Genomic DNA, 18,929 nt, shown 5'->3' with positions numbered 1-18,929 from the left:
AATAAGACAATCACAACTGGAAGGCTACTAAAATAATAGGGTGGTATACGATCTACAGGTAACTCTGATAATGGAATTACCACACTCACAATAGTGTGTGTGGTAGAAATCATATAAAGGTCTCTTTATAACGGGAAAATCTTCACCAGGTCCACCCAGTGCAGAAGTACAGTACGTTTACCACCCTCCTGCACTGGATGGACCTGGTGAAGGTTTTCCCATTATAAAGATACCTTTATATGAGTTTTACTACACACACACACTATTGTGAGCGTGGTATTTTCCATTATCAGTTAGCTCATATAACACTTCTTTTTGTGACACTCCTACATATGTGAATTATTATTTTTTTTTTTTTTGCATGATCTATGAAGAAAAAGTCAGTGAAGAAAAAGACCAGATATACAGGATAAAGCACTTTAGAACAAAAATCTTTTGCGTATTTGCACTCTTATGGTGCGTACACACGGGTACAATCAGCATGAGATTTTGACTATATAGTCAAAAATCGCATGGAGATCACACAGGTTTTTTTTACCTTGCGATCCCGATGCGCGCTCCCATGGCAGCACAAATCAAAACTAAGATAGACAGGGCTGCAATGACTATATAGTGCAGATCTGCACTATATCGTCCAAATCACATGCATGTTGGGTGGCTTGCCGTGCGATTCGATCCTGCTGCAATCTGATCACATCGGAATCGAATAGCAAGCCTAATCGACCGTGTGTACACACCATTATATATTATTTTGTATTTGTATTGTAGGATTTTTACAAATTTTTCTAAAAAATGTTGTCCATTTTTCAGTATTTAGGAGCAAATGATTGATTGTCACTTGTTCCAATACATTACTAGGTTTTCGCTCCAACCAGCAAATTGGTTGGTTGCTTGGTTGGTTGGACAGTTAATCTTAGAGGCGTGGCCAACTTAAAGCAGGAGGGTTTGAAATGAAACTGTATGAAATTCTGACTTAGATACCATGGAGGAAAAAATTAAAGGGACAGGTCTGAATTCATCCCCATTTCCGATAGTGGGGGTCTACGCATGTGGTTAGTCGCTCATGTGCTTGCACAGACCCCAGGAGCAAAATCCTTCAGCGGGGTGTTTGCCTAATGATGGACAGTCAGGGCAGGGCCGGTGCTAGGGTGTTCGGCGCCCCCCTGCAAACTAAAAAAATGCGGCCTCAATGCCTGCTGAAGGAGCACGTTGAAAAAACACATAATGGGCTTAGTTGAAGCAATACCATATGTAGATATGTATTTTGATGCCCTGTGTTAGAAAACAAATCGGTACCCCCCCCCCCCCACACAAACAGACACCAAAAGCAGTGATAGTGCGTGCCGTAGGCGTACACCATAAATCCTATTACACGATTGCCACACACCGTAGTGCCCATAACACATTGTCACACAAAATAATTCCTATTACATGTTATAACCCACTGTAATGTCTATTACACATTATGCCACAACCGTAATGCCTATTACATATTATAACACACACCATAATGCCTAATACATATTATACCACACACCGTAATGCCGGTTATATATTATGCCACATAAGTGGCGCTTACCTACACCTACATGCTAATTGCCAGGAGTTACATGTTCTTTGCCAGGGGTTTCTTGCTCAAATACAGGGGTTACATGTTCCTTACTAGGGGTTTTATGCTCATTGAGATGGGGTTACCATTAAAAGCTTATATGGTAAAGGTAGTTAGCAGTTTTGTCAGTACTGGGACAAGGAGGGGATTAGGGTCAGGCTATATATATATATATATATATATATATGTGTATATATATATATATGTGTATATATATGTGTATATATATATATATATATATATATATTATGATATCTTACATTTAATTTGTGTGGTTTTAGATAAGCATATTTAAGTGCTTTTAAAATAAGCAGTTTATCTATTATAACTCTGCTTTCCCTGGTGGTCTAGGGTGAAAGCACTCAGCAAGTGTTTATTACCAGACAACCTACCCCTCCCCCCTTTCCCAGCAGTTCTGGGGTTGGTGGCAGCCAGCCCAGTACACCTTCCAGGCAGTGAAGAGAAAGCAGGGCTGGTCCAAAAACTCATGTCGACCTTCCCCGTGTCGACATTTTGACCATGTCGACCGTTTCACAGTCAACCTTTTGACCCTGTTGACCTTTGGTTCCTGTCGACCTTTGAACCCTGTCAACCTTTTCACTGTTGACCTTTGGTCCCTGTCAACCTTTTGAATGTCGACTTTTGGACCTTGTCAACCTTTTCACTGTTGACCTTTGGGCCCTGTTGACGTTTTGACCCTGTCGACCATAGGACCCTGTCAACCATTAGTGGTCGACCATATGACTGTAGACCTACACATTGTAGATCTAATATCCCATATCTGAGACCAGGAATAATAGAAGCAGCCAAATGCACTCCTCCAGATTGATAGATTGTCTCATTGAAAACATCCAAAAAGAATATGCATGTATGTAGAAGGTGATCATTCTGTTCCCAGAGGAGAGAGGCCTTGCCAGAGCTTGACTGGTAATAGAGAGATACTATAGAGGGTTTGGCCTTTAGATTTACAGGTTGGCATTTGATCACTGATTGAGTACACGGTCGGAGAACCCCAGCCGGGAGGGGTGCCCGGCACTCACCCGCTCCACAGGGGGGGGGGGCAGCCGCCATGCTGCTTTGGGGGGGCTCTCCTCTGCTCCTGCTGTTGCGGTATCTTTCCTGCTGCTGGCCTGCAGCTCACTACCGCCCTCCACTGCCGGCTCTGATTGAGTAATCCTCTATGGCAGGAGTGGCCAAACCGGTCCTCGAGATCTACCAACGGTCCAGTTTTTTTTTTTTTTTTTTAAAGGCGTGGGGTCCCCTCTCCTTGGCATCCAGCCCTGGGCTCATTGAGCCGGGCCTGGTTCCAAAAATACGGGGGACAAAAACATAGTGGTCCCCCATATTTCTAAAACCAGCCCCGGACTCTTGCACCGGTCCTGGTTCCAAAAATACGGGGGACAAAAAATCTGGGGGTCCCCCTTATTTTGAAACCTGCAGTGTCATGCCACAGCCGGGGGACACTTTTTACATAAGGTCTCCCGGCCAAAACATGAGCACCGTGGCTGGTCAGCCTTGGACGGGGTACCTGGAGAAGTGGGGAACCCCAATAAACGGTCCCCCCCCCAGGCTTCACCCGTCCAGGGCTGAAGCCCGGGGCTGTCACCGGCGTCCGTGGCCAGTGTACGCCGGCCTGATAGGGTTAAATCACACATTCCTAACATTGCTTTATGCAGGTGAACTACAAGTGCCAGCAGACCTCCCCCGCATGCTGGGACTTGGAGAACCGCAAGTGGTTCGGTCGGTGCAAGGTACGTACAGTCCGTTTCACCGTACGTTTCCCGTACGCAGACGGTGAGCGTAAGCCCGCCCACAAAACATCCGCATACGGACGGTCACAAACACTGACAATGGGGAGTGGCGTACACTTGATCGTACGCCACCGTATACGGACGGGTCTCCTCTTAGACACCGTTAACTGGCGTACAACAGAACGTACGCCACCGTATACGGACGGGTCTCGTCCTTTTTCACACCGACATCTTCCGTATATCTGAGCGTACGCCACAGTGCACGGACGGGTCTCGCCTTTTTTCAATGGAAAAATCAGCGTGTGTCACCGATCGTGAGAGTGAGCATACGTCTGTGCGCGCTGGCATACCCTTCACATATATGGCACTGCAAATCTTGCCTTTGAACTATAATTAAGACAATTAATTAATTATTCTAACTGTTATTCAATAATTGTTTTCTATTAACTCAATTGTCTACCTTAATAAACACCCTAATAAAACAACATTTTAACCCTTATTACATGTATATTTATTATGTTCTAATGTTGCATTTTAATCACTATCTATGTTTCCCCACTTTGGTTTTACTTTTAAATAAAGTTAAGTTGGTGTTACAGTGAAAAAGTTGCACATGTCGACTTCTGTGAATTGAGTGTCCTGCTTTTTAAAGTTTACAAAAACACTTTCTGATTGGGTGTAGATGGTTATAAAATAACTACCTTGACATATATTAGCAGGTCTTAGAATGAATCTTACCTAAAAGTAAAACAACCTTTACATGTAGAGAAGTGTAGAAAGATAAGCTTCCAATGTGTTTGAGGGCTGTGTGTGGCTTGCAGGAAGTGAAATCATGGTTTTCACTTAATAGGCTGCAGCATTGCTTATTACATTCAGGTGTAGTAATCAGCGTTAATTAGCAGACCCAGGCATCCACTCTCATGCGGTATCTCTAGGGGTGGTCTGGAGCTATCTTTGGCGTCCGCCTGTTTTTGGCCCAAAATGCACGGTGCGTTCACCGATCGAGCGGTTGTAGCACTGTACATTTTTGGTGCACACCCCCGTGTACGCCCATGTTTACGCCCAGTTTTCCTCATTATTCCGGCCGCTCCCCTAAAAACGCCCCCATGCCGCCCACAATGACCATACTCTTGCGGACAGGTTTTTTCGCACGGAGAGACCCGTCCGTGAGTGGTGTGAGGTCGCCGCACCTGCTCATTGCGAAAGCTACGCATGCGCAGTTGAAAAAAAACCCCGATCCGCCCGTATATGGTCCCACCGTATCGAGCAGAATAAGACTCTATGTTCCCTGGGACATTGACAAGGTCTTATGTTGGGTCATTCACATAAAACTGCCATCCCACTATCTAACTTCTGTTTCATTTGTATCTGATACCATCAGTATTGTGGGCTGTAACGCATCAATGTTAATGTCAGAGGATTTCCATAATTTGACAACCATTTGTAAAACAGTGCAACACAAATCTGATACGTTTCCAACTGGTAAAAGAGTAAGGGGGAAACACTAAGATAGGAGTTCTATTTCACATGGGATGGGCAGCCAATCAAAATATACTTCTTATACATTTATCACCTTCTAGAAGATTGGTTTACCATAGCAACATCCCATATAAAATAGAGCTCCCATTTTAGTAAATTCCCCCTTATAAGTGAGAAGGCCCAGCGTTTTCGAATGCACTAAAGTCCCTCCGCCGGGACTCCACCTTTTGCTGGAGATTTCCTATAAAAGCCTATGGGCTTCTCTTCGCAGCGGTCAAAGGATCCCTCACAAGGACTCCCGGGTTTCACATCTAGAAGTCCAGCGCAATGGACAGCTCTCATTGGAACATAAGAACCATATAAAAACCATAAAAAATTTAAATCATTTGAAGACCACCAACCCAGGGTACCCCTGCAAGTGCCATGGCTCCCAGTCAGGGCTGGTGCAAGGCACCGGAGCGCCCCAGGCGAGTCGGGGTGGGGGCGCCCCGGTGCCGGGGGGGGTGTTATGATACCTGTGTAAAAAAACTTGCGTCCCCGGCGTCCCTACTGAGTGCTGGTGCGTGCAGGGGTGTCCGTGCCGCCGGTGGAACCTGCGACGCTGTTATTGTGTATAAGCTGGCCGCGGCCAGCGGGGTCCCTACAGTGAATAGAAAATAACTAGCGCTTCCCGCGCCGCCGCGCGCATAGCGCTAGTTATTTTCTATTCACTGTAGGGACCTCGCCGGCCGCGACAAGCTTATACACAATAACAGCGCCGCAGGTTCCCCCGGCGGCACGGACACCCCTGCACGCACCAGCACTCAGCAGGGACGCCGGGGACGCAAGATTCTTCACAGGTACCACAGTGCTGGGGGTGAGGGGCGAACTGCCGCCCTCCAGGTGCCGGCGCCCTAGGCAAATGCCTAGAGCTGCCTAGTGGTGGCGCCGGCCCTGCTCCCAGTTTGGGAACCACTGGCCTAGAATATTAAGACAAATCAGGTTCACAGATGGGAGCAATATGTTTGCGATGTTTGCAAACAGCTTTTCCTCCTAATGACAATGAATGTATAAGAAAATATTTTTGTAAAAGCCCATATACATCAAATGTTCACTACTAATTATTCTATCCATTTTCTATTGCATTTAAACTCTGAAAAGCAAACGATTGCAATTAAAGGGAAAACATTAATGTTCACTTACTCTGCTAAACACATAGTACCACTTTTTACCAGCAGATGGCAGTGTTGCCACATAATTGAAATGTTTCCAGAAGTATTCATTTATAAACGACCTATTGGAAAAAGAGCAAAAATTCTGTTACTTTAAGAACCACAAATAACCATTTTTTATGTACATTGTGGAATATGTTTTTTCATTAAATTAAGATACTAAGTTTGCCCAGGTGGATTTTTAGCAGCATTGATTTGTACATTTATTTACTTATGGTTGTGCTGTGACACTGGACCTGATACTGAGCTGGGAATAAAGAAAATAAGCTCAGGTAATACCACCCTATCTGAGAACTCTGATGGCGATTCTGGTTAACCCGCAAAGCTTAGTATTTCGCAGCTTTGCGGGTCCTCGAAAAGCCGCCCAGCGCCTGCACAAACGCCCACACTCCCTTTCACACCGATTTCTCCGCACACATGCAAATGGATGTTTAGCGTTCCCATGGGCATGACAATGGCCCACTGCCCCACACCCCCCACCCACACTGCTGTGTGCGAGCGGCCAGCGAATGATCAATTAGTCGCGCCCGCTCGCACACAGAGGCTGCACATGCGCATAAATACTTATGTGCATGAACAGTCTCTAAGAATCGCTCCCCTGCGAGAACATGCAGGACAGTGATTCAACTAGAATAACCCCCTCTCTCTGACCAGGGATACGGAACACCTATCAGACAGGGATTGAGCTATACTCACCCCTTTCACACAGCCGCTGGGACTCACACAGGAGGCTTTGAGATGATGTAATCTCCAAGTGCTCCTGAGCCAGCCAATCTGTAACCTTTTAGGCATGATCTAGGCTATCAATGACCCGGTTCTGCCTTTCACACTGCAGCTGACCCTGGTTGGACCAAATATTACCCCTGGTCATAAATCAGGATTAAGGTGACCAACCACCTCCTTTAGGGAGGACAGTCCTTTTTTTAAGTTCTGTCCTCCCTCGAAAAGTGTCCTCCATTATTGCCCTTAATAACATTGCTGCTGTGGCGGCTCCTGTGATCAGATCTCTCTGATCGCTCAATGGTGTTTATTTCACTGGCTCAAACAGTAGCTTTTGCACATGTCCACAGTAGCAGCACCCTGCGGCTCTGAGTCCAGACTCAACTAGTTGCACAGCACGCCCAGCCCAGGCCCTGTCTCGGAGGAGGAGGTAAGAGACAGCTCAGGGCACAGTGAACATATTGGAGATGGGGCAGCATAGAATGGGGAAGGTTTGTATGTGGGGGGGGGGGGGGAGAGAGAGATGTCAGTGCTGAAGTGTGTAAAAAAATGTAAATGGGGATGCACAAAATGGGGTTGGCTTTCCTTTATCACTGACTGGGTTTCTAGGCCTCGCCCACTTTCCGCCAGGCAATACCCCCAAATTTCAGGCATGTGAATATTCCTCCTGCCGTGGATTAGAAGTTGGGATACAGTCTAATTCATGTTAGTATGCTAATGCCTACAAATGTTCAAGCTACGGAACTGGACGCCCACTAGAGCAATCGCAAAGTCATCAGCAACTGTATGCACATATGCAGCAGTGACGCAACAACGAGGAACATGGACTGCTCGAGTAGATCTATATCTATGGGCCACTACAGTAGTGGCAATGCTGCCATGTTTCTCTACATACATGATCACTGCCTGACTATAGATATAACTTGCATGTTATGTCTGCAGTTTTATTTCTGCTCCCAGTTACCACCCTAATACATTCCATTCCTGTCACTCTGCATTAAAAATCCCAATATAAAGTTATTCCAAAGTTATTGACCCCAGTACTGATACACCCCATTATCAGTGATTGACAATATTATGGCTAATTTAGAAAAACACTGGGTGACGGGATAGCAGTGGGCCCCTTAGTTCTCAGGGGCCTGGTGCACTGCACCTGCTGCACCAATGGCAGTTCTGTCTCTACGATGCAGATCCTTATATTTGACCAGGAAATCCCTGTCCAACAACAGAAATCATGGCTTCTTCCCCTCTTAAATGGCAGTTTTCACAAACCAAGGCCAACAATGACCCTTCCTGCATCAGACTGACAATCACTGACAGTCTGATGCTGTACTGCAGAATGTTTCACAGGACCCATTTGCGCATATGCAAAGTACCAAACATCTGTACTGTGCACATTAGGACACATATCCACTGGTATCTGAATTAGCCTCAATGCAGGGTTGCCTACTTTTGGGCTGTCCTCTCCGGTAGAGGACAGCCAGCTAGAAGGAAAAGGGGGCGGGGTGGTGACCGCACCAAGAAAGGGGTGGGGCCGGTGACAGGGATAACCCGGTGAACCTTGTTTGGGGACGTGACCATTGTGATCTCATCATAGTGGCCCCACCTCCCACTGTGAAATGCCTGTATCTATATGTGTATGCCCCTTTAGTTTATATATGACATACTCACAGTACAGCACTGTGTAAACTGGCAGCACTATATAAGTAAATAATAAAAATGTATCTTTCTTTGATAGATTTATGTTAGAGTGTGCAGGTGGGAACAATACTATGCATTTCCAAGCACAAAACTCGCATTCATCATATTAAAGACTCTAATTGATATGAATAAGTTCTTCCTAACGTGCATCAATACAACATATTTTAGCAGAGAAAAGGAAATAGTCCATATTTATCTGCATGTCCTTATGACATCACCCTGGCTGCCATAACAACCTGACACATGCGGCTATTTTTGCATTGACCATTGTCCATTTAGACAACTATACAATCATTGTGGCTGCTGCATACAGATGAAAAATAAATTCTTCAATACAATGAATGGAAGGAAATTTCTCTCCAGAGCCTTGCACCCACCAGCACCTGCAACGGTCATTTCTGTGGCTGAAATTGAAGAAAAGCTTGAATGCAATAGTAAATAAACTGTGGGTGTAGCTGATAATCTCACAGCATTGGTCATGGATATACAGTGAGCATAAATATTCCCCTATATCTCTCTGATGTTATCTAATATACAAGCACGTAATTGGTGTCATTGGATGTGCAAACCCATATCTAGTATTATGTGGTTGTATGGTGGTATATATCCCGTATTCATTCTTGTATGCAGATCTATCATTTTGTGTAAACTTCCCCTTCTCGTGTTCTACCATCTGGCTCTGTTAACCTTGGTGGAAATTATGATGCGTATACATAATTTGAAATGCCGTACACTACCCAAAAGGAGTTTGCACTACGGCACATTAACATTTCATATTGTAAAGGAAAGCTTCTCTCCTAAAGTATCCAATGTTTCAATGCCTACAAAGTGACTTTAAACAATTACTTATTTGACCCCTATGATAAGGGGGTGTGGCCGGTGTACAGTTATTTTATATATATGTGGTACCCTGCAGTTGGGGGTACCCCTTTTAAGCGCCCCTGTATTGTACATCACAATGGAGGCCAATGCTGCTCTTTTCTAATTGATTTTTGGCCTGCAACACGGACCACGGGGGATAGCTAGGCAACCACCCCACAGCAGCTTTCACAAGCAACTAACATATAGGGCTCTATGGAGATTGGGAAAGGAGAGAGCTGCTGGACATTAGTGACCCCAGAGGCGCCAAACGAAGGAGGTGGAGCAGCGATAGGCACTAAGTGCAGGGGAGGTTTTGCATAGCAAAAAGGCCATGGAGCGGTGCAGAGGATCGTGACTGGCCGGAGCCAGCAACTGTAGCAGACAGACAGGTACTTTTCTCCCAGCCAGTTCACCTATCCCCTAACTACACTCCACGGCCTTTTGGTCCCATTAGCTTGGCGGCCCCTGAAGCCCTGTTTAGGCCAAAGAACTGCCTCCGCAGTTACCCCAGTACACCTCAAGCCCATTGAACCTTGTGTTGCCCGGCCTTCATAAGTGAGGACAGACTTTGGTAACTACCCTCAATTTATTATAGCAAGGAGCCCCTGGGCCGTTTATTGGAGCCTTCCATATTTGTTGAATTATCTTCAGTATTGGCATTGTGCCAGAGCTCAAGACATTTCTTGTCCCGGATTATGAATCCCTTTATTAACTTTTACGTCAAGTCATGGTGCACCTAATCCAACAAGGTACCTAACATATTTAGTGAACTGTGCAGTTCAGGGACTCAGTCATAGAAGCCTGAACACTTGGTCTTATTGATGAAAGTAGCCAACTGTCTTATATTATTGTAATTTATTTAAATAGTATTGCATATTTCCTTTATCAACGGTTGAAGTCAATTGTATTGTGACATAGTTGCATAAGATTATCCAAGGTGCAGTATACCGTGTGAATTGCGGCCTTTGGTGCTACAGTAGCCCCATCACGCACAATATCCTTTTATAGATCATTACTATTCTTTTGTCTTTCATTGTATTTGTTGTTTGGAGTGGTATATTGCCTTTATTACGCAGTGTATTGTGTGAGGTGCGGCCTACAAGTGCCACAGTGACCCCATCTCGCACAATATCATACGGGCGAACAGTCTTTGAATCTTTTGCCAATTACTGCCTCCAGTGTTATTGTCATTGCATTGTTTAACATTTTTTTATAGCGGTGATCCGTGACTCTTTCTGCTGCAAAATAAATTATTTTGATCACCGTCCTCACGTGTGGTGACCATTGTGTGTGGCTGTATTGGGGTATTGCCTTCCCGGGGTCCTTCTGTCCCTCGGTCCTCTGAATTGCAGGCGAGTGAAGCAGGCAAGTCGCAGATAAGAAGTGCCAAGAGGAGAACAGGAACACCAGGTAACGGTCACACACCTGCATGCAGTCTGACAATATCACATATATATATATATATATATATATATAGTTATTAGATAGACAGCCTAGGCCTATTAAAAGTTTTTATAGTCTGATCTGCCCAAATCGCCCATTAATTAACTTAAGAGTAAATAGATAAACAGGCCGCAAATCACCTTGTCTTCCCCCGTTACCCTGTAACTTGACTCTGTACCCGCTCCCTACACCGTTGCTGGCCTAACATCGTCATTATGATGTCGCTGATGAGCAGGTCATCTCTGTGACTTCTCCTGCTGGGGACACTGTGGGGGCTGATTGGTGGCAACACGGAGCTTTGATGCAACAAGCCCTGAAAGAGGCTACAAGCTGGGTCCCCGACACAGCCAACAGAGTCAGAGCAGCACACAGACACCCCACAGCCAACAGGACTACTAGAATGGAGTAATCTGCAGCCACAGTCCTGGATTATCACATCTCCGACTTGATCTACAGCTCCTATCCAGTCTGACCTCCAGCCAGATAGACTCCTGCCTCGCCCAACTGTTGCTACATGCCCTGGCAATATTGCAGGGAGTTGTGGCTCTCATGCTCTGCTACTATTTGTGGTCCTGCAGGGGACAGCTCTGAAGTGTGTGGTCTGCCTCATTGGCCACAGCTGTGACCGTGACTTGCTGACCATGGCTGAGCTATGTTTATGTGTGTGTGTTAAGGGTGGGCCCCAGAGATATCAGATAGCCGGGGCCCTAAGATTTCTGTTGACGGCTCTGTGTGGTGAGATCGTCCAATGTCTACACATTTGCTGAAAGAATTGGCTCTGGAAGTCTTACACCACTTATCTCTGTGCATCATTGTTTGATGGGTATTTAAATACATATAGCCAAGGAGCAGCGGATGATTTGGGCCGCACTGAGATTTACTCGGAGCTTCCAAAATAAATTCTGAAAGTTTGTGTTTTCCATCAAGTTAGGCGAGACTTACAAGCTGACTTGCAAGCAGTTTAATAAACAACACCCACTATATAGTTTGATCGTCCAATGTCTACACATTTGCTCAAAGAATTGGCTCTGGAAGTCTTACACCGCTTGGCTCTGTGCATCATTGGTTGATGAGTATTTAAATACATAAAGCCAAGGAACAGGGGTTGATTCGGGCCGCACTGAGATCTGCTCGGAGCTTCCAAAATAAATTGTTTTCCGGCAAGTTAGGCGAGCGGAAGCAATACACGAATACATACAATGGCCAATGGTTTCTTACACGGGTCGAAAAGAGATGCCAATGAATGGAATAGCTGCACTGCAAAGCTGCAAAGGAGTGGAACCTACGAGCCAAACATAACCCCTCCTTCCTTATTATATCCCCCTTTAGTATATGCACTTGCACTTGATTCAGGTGCATCCCCACTCCTTTGCCTATGTTGTTGGTGGCTGTGTAGGCTTCAATGGCCTTTTGCTGCTCCTCCATCCTCTGCAGCATATAGAGGGTGGAGTTCCAGTGCGTCACAACCTCTTGTTTGAGGTGATGGCAGGGCAGGTTGAGTTCTTGCTGCCACTCCAGCCTTTGGCAGGCAGTGGCAGTATGGCAAAAGTGTCCAGCAATTTTTCGGGACACCACAAGCATCTCCTGCATGCTCCTGTCACTTTTTAGGTTGTCTTTCGACGGCATCTGGCTGTGTGATGCAGGGTGAAAGTGGCAGCGGCGAGCTCCCGGATTGGAATATCTTCATCTGCATTACAGTGTGTCTGTAAATGTGGCACAGTCGTGTACATATTATCTGTGCTTAAGGTACAGTGCTTCCATTAACACTGCAGAATGGCTTCCCGGAGACACCTGTAACACCCTATCTAAGTGTGATTCAGTAGCAGGACAGGTGTGAGAAGCAGCCGCCATTTTTAATCCTTGTCTGGCACTTGTGATTTCAGTATATAATGCAATATTTAGATTAGCGTAGGGTTCCATTAAAATAAAATTGGCCTTGTCTGGGTATTCTATTGTGATATGTCATCACCATCAGCAGCATCCTCCTCCTCATCAACTTCCTCCTCAGCGCCAGCTACATCAATTTCCTCCTCCTGGTATACAACATTGACAACTTCAAAATCAGGAACTGGACTGTGAGTGATCCTTCCAGCATATGCAGAGGGCATGCTGCAAATGGTGAAAGGAGCCACCTCTTCCCGTACAGTGATGGGAAGGTCAGGCTTCGCAACCACCAACACCCTTGGACTCTCCTTGGACTCTCCTTGGGGCATTTGTGATACCATGTCTTTAAAAGGCTGAGTTGTTTGCTGAATTTTTGTTGACAGCTTAACTCTGTTTACATTTCATGGGGGGGGGGGGAGGAGGATGAGGGCTGTGATCGTTGTGTGAAGCTGGACCACTAGTCAAGAACATAGGCCAAGCCCTTAGCCATTCCTTGCCACTCCGTGTGGTAATGGCATATTGGCAAGCTTATGTTTCTCCTCCAAGCATTTACATTTTTTTTCTTAAATGTACTCAACTTTGCCTTTTTGGATTTTACATGTCCTCGACGATGACATTGGGCATCGGTATTGGCAGAAGACGTTGATGGCATTTCATCATCATGTTCTATGTATTGACTAGTGGCAGCAGCTTCAACACTTGGAGGAAGTGGTTCTTGTACTATTGGAGCCTCCCTATTTTGGTTCTCCATTATCTTTCTGGAGTACAGCCACACAGCAGCAGAGACACAGAAACATTTAAAAGGATTAATATTTACGTCAGTAACCCTTATTGTAAAAAAAAGAATGTTTTATTATTTTGCAGCACTGATGTGTAATGTGCACACAGGTGAGTTGAGACTTGTGCTACCCTGGCCTGTCCCAGATAACAGTCACACAGCAGCAGACACAGAAAAACTGAAAAGGATTTTAAGGAATTTATTTAAGTCAGTAACCCTTATTGTCCAAAAAAATTAGTTGATTATTTTGCAGCACTGAATATTTTGCAGCACCGGTGTGCACACCGGTGAGGTGAGACTTGTAGTTCCCTGTCCCAGCTAACAGTCACACAGCAGCAGACACAGAAAAATTGAAAAGGATTTTAAGGAATTTATTTAAACCAGTAACCCTTATTGTCCAAAAAAATTAGATTGATTATTTTGCAGCACCGATTATTTTGCAGCAACGGTATGCACACAGATGAGGTGAGACTTGTAGTACCCTTTCCCAGCTAACAGTCACACAGCAGCAGCAGACACAGAAAAATTTAAAAGGATTTTAAGAAATTTATTTAAGTCAGTAACCCTTATTGTCTAAAAAAATTAGATTGATTATTTTGCAGCACCGATTATTTTGCAGGACTGGTGTTCACACAGGTGAGGTGAGACTTGTAGTGCCCTGTCCCAGCTAAGAGTCACACAGCAGCAGATATAGAAAAATTGAAAAGGATTTAAAGGAATTTATTTAAGTCAATAACCCTTATTGTCCCAAAAAAATTAGATTGATTATTTTGCAGCACCGGTGTGCACACAGGTGAGGTGAGACTTGTAGTACCCTGTCCCAGCTAACAGTCACACAGCAGCAGACACAGAAAAATTGAAAAGGATTATTAAGAAGTCAGTAAACCCTTTATTATTGTAAAATAAAAATGATATTTGCACCGACGTGTGGCCTGCACAGGTGAGGTGAGACTTGTAGTACCCTCTCCCGGCTTACACACACAGCAGCAGACACAGAAACATTTTAAAGGATTATTAATAAGTCAGTATTATTTATTAACCCCTTTATTCTAAAATAAAAATGATATTTTGCAATTTATTTTGCACTGACATGTAGCCTGCACAGGTGAGGTGTGACTAGTTTAGTCACACAGCAGCAGACACAGACATTTTTTAAAAGGATTATTATTAAGGAATTTGGTGGTTGGGAGTGGGACGGGACACTGGACAGGACAAGTAAACAGGTAAATCAATCTATATGAGGCACAGGCACAGACTACAGGGATAAATATATAATATACAGCACAGCACAGACTCTATCAGAGTACCACCACACTACACTACACTACACTACACTACAGGGCCGTTTCTACAGGCGGACAAGCCGTGCAGCAGCCCGGGGCGCCGCACGGCTTGTCCACCTCTGTTACACACACGGGGAGCCCGGCCGGCAGCTGAGCTCCCCACAACGCCGTCGCCGCCTCCAAGTCTCCCCCGCCGCCTCCGCCTCCAGGTCTCCCCCGCCTCCTCCAAGTCCCCCCCGCAACGAACAGGCGCACAGGTGAGCCCCAGGGGAGGGGAGGGGAGCGCATCGCTCATCTCTCCTTCCCCTCGCTCACTGTGTCATTGGGCTGGCAGCCAATCAGAGGACCTCGCGGGCTGGCAGCCAATCAGGAGCCAGCCCGCGAGAATGGCTGCCGGCTCAGGGACACATCGAAAGCAGCAGCATGCAGCGGCGGGGGACTGGAGGGGGAGAGTGAGTGAGAGAAGAGAGTGAGTTCAAGTTGTGCTGCTGGCACTTTGGGGGAATGTGTGGCACTGTGGGGGCATATATGTGGCACTTTGGGGGCATATCTGCGGCACTGTAGGGGCATATCTGGCACTGTGGGGGCATATGTGTGGCACTAGGGGCATATTTGGCACTGTGGGGGATATATATGTGGCATTGTGGGGGCATATCTGGCACTGTATGGGCATATGTGTGTCACTGTGGGGGCATATGTGTGTCACTGGGGGCATATGTGTGTCACTGTGGGGGCAAATCTGGCACTGGGGACATATCTGGCACTAGGGGCATATTTGGCACTATGAGGGCATATATATGTGGCACTGTGGGGGCATAGCTGTGGCACTGTGGGGGCATAGCTGTGGCACTGTGGGGGCATAGCTGTGGCACTGGGGGCATATGTGTGGCACTGTGGGGGCATATGTGTGGCACTGTGGGGGCATATTAGTAAACGGCATGAGTTGTGCGGCAGCGGCGTGTGGGGCATAATGTGTAATAGGCATTACGGTGTGGGGAGTATTGTGTAATTGCCATCACAGTGTGGGGTGTAACGGGCATCATAATGTGTAATTGTCCTCACGGTGTGCGGCGTAATGTGTAATTGTCATCACGGTGTGCGACATAATGTGTAATTGTCATCACGGTGTGCGACAATGTGTAATTGTCATCACGGTGTGCGGCGTCATGGATAAATAGTGTATAATGATTCAAGTAACCATTGTTTGGCCTTGATCTGTGAGGCGTACTAGGTCACTGCGTGGGCCTTTATATTTTTATGTCACTATGTGGCCTTCAGCCCGCCAACGAAAGTGCGGGAGTACAATGACAATTCCTGCGGTAACCTGGACATGCAGGTTGCAAAGGTGAGTTGTAAGGTAATTGTTTTCCTGCTAGACCACGCCCTTATATTAAGCCACGCCCATTTGAAAAATAAACCACACCCCCTATTTCGACTTCGTGTTAACTTTTTTTTTAGGGGGGGGGGCGCATTTTTATTCCTTTGCCCTGGGAGCTAAATTGTCTAGAAACGGCCCTGCTACACTAACACAGTCAGACTCAGCAGGTTGTCACTATCAGCAGTGTAGAAGTTAAAAGCTACTACACCAAGCACGTTGTCACTATCAGCAGTGTAGAACTACTACACCAAGCAGGTTGTCACTATCAGCAGTGTAGAACTAGTACACCACGCAGGTTGAACTTGTCACTATCAGCAGTGCAGTAGTCATTGGCGTAGGTATAATATGAGCGCCCCACGCTGATAATTTGGCCGTACCTCCGTGCCCTACCCCCAGCGCCAAGCAGCAGGCACCTACAGATCTTGTCTCCGGCTCCCCTCCTGGCTTCTGCTATGAAAAATGGACCATCACAAAATGTCCGCCCCCATACAGCAGACTGTTTCAGAGAACTGTCTGCTATATGGGGGCGGACATTTTATGATGGTCCGTCTTCATAGCATCAGAAGGAAGCCAGGAGAGGAGCCGGGACCGCACCTAATACAGGTAAATCTGCGGGTCTGTATAGTGACTTTGTAGTGACATTGTCCGGATCTTGTGAGAGCCCACAGCGGGAACTCTCAAGTGCCGGAAAGGCGCGCTCCAAGGCTGGGCGGGAAAACCCAAACAGGCTCGTGAACGCGTTAGGATAGGGAGGTGTTCGGGGGTGCACTATTGCAGGAGCCGGGTTCTGCACATATTGGTACAGTGCAGCACTGTCACTAAGGAGGAGCTGGAATTTGTTGTCACCAGGAAACAGACCACACCCCACTAGTTATGTCACTGACTTAGTATTTGTAATGTACCATTTGTAATATGTCCCTACTATCAACACTCTTGCACCCATGCATTAATTGAAACACTAGTGTCCAAGAGACATTGACTAATATTGCAGCTATCCTGAGATAGGGCAGAAGGAGATGTGCAGAAAAACAAATTCTAGGTGAGAGGGCTAAGGCAGGGGGCAATGCTCCCCTGAGAGTTTATCTTACTGATACCACCATGCTATTGCGGAATAGGGTATCCTAGAAGCGTGGGAGTGTAGGTAGCAGGACTCACGCAGAGTGCCGATCCGATCCTATTTTTGATGATCCTGCTGCCTAGTCCAGGGTCTATAGTTGGCTGAAGGGTCCTGCTGTCGGCTGCTTGCCCAGTTCCAAGTGTTCACAGTTTCTTTGGGGTATTGGCTGTCCCATGGTACACTGGGGCTGGTCAAATGGCAGCCAGGCTGGTAGTGCCACTTACTGCTGATCCTGCGGTATCATGCAGTATTTTTGGTAAAGTGTTATTTCAGGTGATACGTTTCTCCACTCGTTTCAACCGCTAGGCCTTCCATTCTCATCTTTGAGCTGTTTAATATGCCATGTGCTCCACACCCTCTGACATCTCTTCCTTTTTCCCCTAGAATACCTTTTGAACAGCTATAGAAGAAGAAAACATTATTATAGAGCATTACATACAGTACTTGCCTACTCTCCTGAAATGGCTGGGAGCCTCCCCCAATCTTGGGTGTTTCTGTCCACGCCTAGAAGAGCATTCAAGTCTCCAGCACTGGTTGTATCACCCAAATTATGTCCCCAGATTCCAGAACCAAACCAAGGTTATAGGAGAAGGATCCAAAAATCTCTATTCTTTTTAAGTTCCCCTTTTTGTGGGGAGTTGCAATTCGTCTGGTTATGACCTTACACTGGTTTGTTTTTAAAAACAAATTCCATTCATTTACTAAGCTCGTGTGTGTGTGTGGAGACTCTTGTTTTCTAGTGGTGAAGTCATGTATGTTTGGCTGCCGAGTTTGCGGGCAGCCAACACTGCCGAACATAAAGTATGCATGGATCAGTCTTAAATCGTTTTTAGAATAATACTCTTAAAGCTCCTAAGATTCAAACTCACCGAGGAGTGGAATTTGAAAGCAAGAAAATTCTAAATTCTAGATACTAATTTGATTGACTACAGTATCTTCTGGATTGGAAGGGGTATGGCCCAGAGGAGAGGACTTGGAGGTCCAGATGGATAAGCTCTGCTTCACTCTTTGCAGCTGTGTGAAGAGGGGGAAATCCACTCACCATGAAATGGATTCCCTACTCCTCATATGATGGGCTGCATAAGTCAATACTTACTTGGGGCTGCGATGGCCATGGGGAGATTGAGGCAGCTGATGTCATCTTCCCACCCAATGGCCAGGGCCCACCTGCATTTTAGTTTGGCACTCTCAGAAAATGCTGGGTTGCCACCCACCAACCCCCTTGGGATGTCAATCAGCCAATGTACAGCCTGGGATCACAGGCTGTCACTGGCTGTGTGCTGCACAGTGGTCTCATACATGTGCATTGCGTACCGTGCGCATGTGAGATCCTCCTATAGTCAGGGCTGAATATGCCCGCTAATCACTAGAGGTGTAGAGTCACCAGGAACACCAGAGGTTTTTGTATGTACCCCTGTGGGCCAGTCCAAGCCTGGGTATAGCAAACAAAACTTTGTTTGCAACTAATCCCTAGTATTGACTGTTAAAGAAAAATTAAAGGCCCATACACTGGTGTATGACTTTAATTTTTCTTTAACAGTGAATACTAGGGATTAGTCGCAAATAAAGTTTTGAGCGACTTTCAGCTCAAAGACCCATACACACTGGGGACTTTGAGCTGAAAGGCGCTCAAAACAGGAGGTTTCAGCGGCTTTCAGCTCAAAGCCGTCAAGTGTGTATGGGCCGGCAAGGAGCAGTGAGTGCTGCTGCGTGC

The sequence above is a fragment of the Crinia signifera genome, chromosome 8, assembly GCF_055691185.1.
Source record: "Crinia signifera chromosome 8, ASM5569118v1, whole genome shotgun sequence".
In the NCBI taxonomy this organism is placed as follows: domain Eukaryota; kingdom Metazoa; phylum Chordata; class Amphibia; order Anura; family Myobatrachidae; genus Crinia; species Crinia signifera.
The sequence above is the reverse complement of the archived record's forward strand: the minus strand, read 5'-3'. Positions refer to the sequence as shown.